Raw genomic sequence first — 6736 nt, 5'->3', positions numbered from 1 at the left:
ATTACAATAACAATAATAAACTTCTTTAGAAAATAATTATATATCAAATTTTTGCTGTACACCAGTACTATTTATTACTACTTGTGTAACATAACTACAAATGTAAAAAAACAGACTAATTAGTTTAGTGTAAAAAAAGTAAAAACTACTAAATATTTGAGTATTACTGATGTTATTTTAGTAAATAAAATGCTAATTCGATTATTCACCATATTTAGATGATAAACATCTTCATTGGAACAGTGGTGAAAAGCATTTTATATTTCAGAATTATACGAGATTTGATGTGCTTAAAAAAAATCTAGTTTTTAATGTTATTTATGTCTATGTGGTGTTTTTATATGCTTTAAGACAAACCATGTGTGTAAGTATTTTCTCCTTAAAAATGCAGTGAACCAAAGTCTCAAAAATACGATTTGAAAACACCCTTGTTCTCTACGTCACCTTGTTCTATACAGGCGGGCTTTAGCATATCATTAACTATGCTGCGAATCAGGGGAGTCTCAAGAGAAGCCAGGTTATCCCAGGTGTATTTTTCTGTTGATATGAAAAATCGGGTACATTTAGCAATATAGAGGGTGAATTAAGTATATGATGTATATTACGATGTTATGATGAACATGCCTTTCTCCACTGACGTTCTGATTTGTTCAAAGCGTTTGTAAGGATGCTGATCTTTAGAAGGCAGCTGTCTGACTCTGCAACGGCGAACAGGAACATGGTTTGTGTAACATTAGCAACACATTATTAGCTGTTTGATAATGTAGTCAAGCAAAAGGCTAATCAAATAAATTAGCGTTTTTGTGTCCGACATTGTAGAGAGTGATACATAAAACGCATTACTATTCCGATACATCGACTTGTAGACGAGCCTGTAATTCACTCTTCCACTTCTTCTGAATCAGTTTCTGGTTCAAACATAAATGGCTGGATTAAACCAGTATTTCCACTCGCATTGTGCAGCGTTTACTACAGTAAAGTTAAGCGAGTGGATCAGGTACTCTGAGCTCATGTGATTGAATGGAGGTGGGGCTAATTTGCATATTCACGGATCCGCATATACTAAATGAAGTTACATTCAAGCAATATTTTAAGGCATGTTTACAGGAAATATGTCATTTTTGGTCAAAGATTAGTTTTAAGGGATACAATTATTGACTACAGGGGGACATTAAGTCCAAATGTTCAATATAGGCTACTGGAAACTAAAGATTATATAGGTAATTTGCATACCAATGGGTTTTTTGGGTTTTTTTTTTTTTTGCGTGTACATATTCCCACGAAGGACTGGGGAAGATATAATTCCGACTACAAATAAGTGCTGTGTCAAGCGTTATAGGTAATCGTGTGAAGCATAGTATCATTATAGCTTTCACTCATCAGCACTGCTGCCAAGGTGCAGATCAAACACTTCTAATAGCTCAGCCTCGATCAGAAGTCGTACAAAGAGACTGTGTGTAAACGAACTGTGATAACACCCTATATCACAGATGGTTTCCGCAATGGAGCAGACCCTATACAGCCTGGAGGCTGAAACAGAATTCTCCAGAGCAACAGTTCTGGCCATAACATTTCTTCTCAATATGGCTAATGGGAGTCTGTCTGACTGCACATAACCTCTGCCAGAATCAGAGAATGAGCTTTTAACATCTCACACCTGGCAACTTTAAGTACAGGCAGATGGGTATTGAAATTCAATTAAAATGGAAATCTTGTTCAATTAATGTGGTGGAACAAAGGATTTTCCGGCGGTAACAAGAAACTGGGGGCCACTGATTATCTGAGGCTTGTTGACGAGCCAGACAATGGATTAACATGGCACGCATTCACAGACACAATGACAGACAGACACGCACATACATGCACACCAAGTTATGAGCTCCAGCGCCAAGCAGCTTTGAAATGTTTACACGAACAAATCAGCTGATAAGAGCGCCTGTCGGGTTAGGGCTTACGACTGTCTTCCCAATAACGGCGAAAAATATACAAATAAAACATACAATCAAAAAAACTAATTATTTAAAATGTAAAATATTTGACAAATATTTCAATATTTTTCATTGTTTCAATTATTATTCCTAAAGATTAATTTTGTTTGTTTTTGTTTTTAATTTAAAATAGAAACTAAATACAATATTTAAAACCCATTGTTTTCTAAAAATATTAAAACTAAATTAGGATTTCGTAAAGATTATTCATTAATTAGGTCGTTATTAAGTCAGAACAAAAACAAATCAAAATAAAACTTTTTTTTTTTTTTTTTTACTTTTCAATTTATTATTGTTAAAAAAATTTAATATGGACTGGACAGTCATTGTTATAAGTCAAAACAAAAAGAAAACTGGCAAATTAAAACAAACCTATAACTAACTACCTAAATTTACTTTTGAATTTATTATTTATAAAGTTGCATATGGATTTTGCAGTCATTGTTGAGACAAAAAACAAACAAAAAACAAACAAATTATAAATAATACACACACACACACACACACACACACACACACACACACACACACACACACACACACACACACACACACACACACACACACACACACACACACACACACACACACACACACACACACACACACACACACACACACACACACAAAAATACATTTTAAATGCATTATAAAGATGTTCCATATGCATTTAACAGTCAAGCTGTTGAGTGACTATATTCAACTCTTAAATAGGATCTGCATTGCATTTGTGGTTTGGCTTTTGTGTTTTTGACTTTTAGAGATAAAGAATTATTTATTAGTGTCTCAGTGCTGCAACTCATTAGGGAAGTCAATTTAAAAGAGTATGATATCACCACAAGTCTTTGCCATAAGTTAGAAATCCACTTGCTGGAATGACAATTTTCCATTTGTGAAAACCCTCCCTATTAATTTATGTAAACATATTGACTCAACACAACAATAAATCACTTTTGCGGCCGGCTCATTTTGCCTTCGCACTGTTGTCTGTCTAATACTTTAGGTGCCCCTGACCTTGAGTGACTTTGTTGTTCTGTTTTAAATGCATAATTTGTTTTTTTTTGTTTTTTTACAAAAGGACAAGATTAATCATGTCAGTATTTATGAAGTAAACCTGGCTGGCAGGACGTTTAGGACAGTGAGCCAGCAGTTTTGGAGGATCTCTGGCTCAAAGCTTGTCATCTGAGTGAAAAGCTGCAGTGCGGCCAGTTTTCATACCTGTCATCCTATAAGCAACCTCATCTTAAAGTTATTTAGTTATCAACAGAGAAATCGCCCACAGTACGTGACACTGTATGTCAGCTTAAAACATAAGATAGCACCAAAGTAATTTTGAGCAAAATATTGATCCTGAAAATCATCTGCACTCTCTCTAAATAACCACACTGCTCCATTCAGCAGGCAGCGCCTGTACACAGTACATCTCGCTTGAAATAAGACATAATTAAAAAGTACAGAGTCTATTAAAACCTTTGTCCTCACAAAAAAAATTCAAATCATCAAGACAAAGCAACCTTTCCTTTGCATGCTAATTACTTTGTGTAATGTTGGTGAACTCTGAAGGAATGAGAGCTGGATCCAAATGCCGTGTGTTTAATAAACCATGGCAAAGGTACAAAATAAACTCGAAAAACATCAGAAAACCAAGGAACAGAGCTGAGGACACCAGCGATGGGTTGACAAGACCTGACAATGAACACAAACATGGGGTTTAAATACACAAGGCATCATTAGCGATCAAGACATACCTGGGAACAATCATAGAACAATCAACAAGAAAACTACAAACTGACTTTGGCTGTGTCTGAAATCACCCCCTATACCCTAAAATAGGGCACAATTAAAGGGGACAGCCCTACAGTAGAAGGGGACAGAAGTGGTGTCCGAAACCATAGTGGACGTTATAGAGTGCAAACATTCAATCCCACAATGCACCGCAATAATGAGTGTACAACTGATGTACACTCAACGGTCAGAGAATACCCATAATGCACTGTGAGGGTGGTGCCGAATGAATTCCCGCATCTCGTTAGATGATGGCACCAGCAGGTGAATCATCCATTCATCCATTTTCCAAATCGCTGGTACCTTTTTCACATTTCCAGGGTTTTTCAGAAGTGGAAATCGTCATATTTGTGTATAAACGTCAACAGCCTATTGAACAATGACAACAAATATCATTTTTGCATTCCTATTTGCCCCAAGCAAAAGAAAACACAAAGTATAGTGGTGTACAAAAAATTTGACGTGAAATAATAATAATTTATAATAAATACTGCGATAAAAATAAGAATCGTCAATTCTGATTTCATGGTGATTTTTCAACGTGTCTGTGAAAAGAGTCCATTTGTTACACATTATTGTGATCTTTCTTTCTTTTCCCTTTCTTTCCTAAAAGTTAAAATGACAGCAGTACAGCCATATAACTGAACGAGTCTCTGTCACAACTAAAACAGCCTGACTGATGTGCCTCTCTAAGACATGACACTGCTACTTCCTGCACTCATAAGTGTAACTGCTACTAACAGTAGTCTACACATTTATGAGGATGGATGTGCTGCCTTAATTGGCCAACTAGAACGCACAGCCACGTCATGCCACTCATGAGCCACTGTTCTCAAAATCTGACAGTTCAGCATCTTCACACATCTGAATGATTTCAGGGACATCTCGTTAAAGACTGTAAAATCCGTTCACAAAATTATAATATAACATATTTACGAGATTATCAGTAAGAGGAATAAGGGAGTCAGACTTTGTCCATTAGAAACTAACATCAACGGTCAAAAATATTTTTTGTTGCATCATACACACACACACACACACACACACACACACACACACACACACACACACACACACACACACACACACACACACACACACACACACACACACACACACACACACACACACACACACACACACACACACACACACACACACACACACACACACACACACACACACACACACACACACACACACACACACACACACACACACACAACAGCCTAAACACAAATAGCAAGAGCATTACATCTAGCATTCAAGTCAAGTCCCCATTACCTTTATAGCGCTTATACAATACAGATTTAATGTGAATTTTACATACAACTTTGCTATTTTTAATAAACCTGTATATAAATATCATTACTAATTTTGGCAAATACATTTTAAAAAAGCCATATATTGACATGATTGTTACAAAATCACCCTGTCTGGGGCCTCTCTGGAGAACTCAGAACAACTGCTAGCATAAAGTTTAAGGTAAAAATAACTGCCATTAAATGATAGTATCTTACTACTATGCAATTAGATAAACTGTTCATTCATTACATCGCTTTACCTCTGTCTTTATCCCCTTTTATCCACTTCTCTTCTTTTTGGCACTGTATCTATCGCAGACTATAATGCTAATTTATAATGTGTCATGTAAATTCGGCCATCCGTCACAATCAGGTAACTTTCACCGTGTCTACACCTGGCGCGAGCTGCCAGGGCCCGTTTCTACAGGGGAGCCTGAGTGTGTCAAGCGCCCTCAAACAAAAGCAATGCTGTCTACATTGGATGCAGCGAGGGGCGACGCTACACAACAAATTACCAGGGGGGTAATCTATCAGCCGGAAACTGAAGCTTCCCCGGGGGCCGCCATTGATTAGCGGGACCATCACCTATAGCATTCCATTGACTCCCATTCATTTTGGCGTCACTTTGACAGCGAATAACTTTTAGGTGCTCAAGAAACATTTCTCATTATTATCAATGTTGCAAATAGTTGTGCTGCATATGCATTTTGTGAAAACCGTGACATTCTGATGAAAAGTGAGGATTCTGATTTGATGAATAAAAAAGTAAAAAAAAAAAAAGATTTGTATCTAGAAATCTATTTACTGAATAAAAGCATTGATATTATATCATATTATGTTACGTTACGTTATATTAATAACCTTAAAGATGTGGACTTAGCAGAAAAATTGAACAAAATTCAAAGTATTTTCCTTTATGTTTCTCAGAAGAAAAAGTCATACTGGTTTGGAATGAATGGGGAGTAAAAGATGACAGAATTACAATTTTTGGTTGAACTATATCTTCAATAAATCTTATTTGGAATAACAATGGAATAATATTTGAATCTAATACTCAGCACTTTGTAAAACCTGTTCTTTAAACTTGTGATATAATGGTATAGTCATTTATATATATATATATATATATATATATTCATATTTTATGATCATATTGCAGTTCAACTAGCACTAACATGCGTGGTGTCAACAGTGTCAGGAAAAGTGTCTTATCCTTGAAGAGCAATTTTGTTGCCCGTAGGCTAATATTGTGTTATATTTAATTAATTTAAATAATGTCATATTATATTTACTATTTTATTATTATTAGTGTAAAAAAATGTCATAATATTTTACAATTTCACCATTTACAAAGCTTGACAAACTGGTTTAAAATCTTCTAATCAAATGCCATTTGTGATTAACATGATTTTAGTCTTGCTTTAGGGAATTTGTGGGGGTCTACAGAGGGTCTCAGGTGTAAATAATAAAAACTGCATTAGTGTTTGAACAGTACAGGTGTGTGAATCTCCAGGCCTGAATGAACAAAGCTGATCCCATATAGCTATTGAATAGAAGTATTAATTTACTGAGAATATTGTAATTTATGATATCGAATGATCCTTTCTAGTTTCTCAACGGCTTGATCGTCAACCTTTCTGTTCAGGCCTACCTTTGATG

Source organism: Leuciscus leuciscus (assembly GCF_965113295.1).
Source record: "Leuciscus leuciscus genome assembly, chromosome: 11".
NCBI classification, from domain to species: domain Eukaryota; kingdom Metazoa; phylum Chordata; class Actinopteri; order Cypriniformes; family Leuciscidae; genus Leuciscus; species Leuciscus leuciscus.
Note: the sequence above shows the minus strand (reverse complement) of the source record.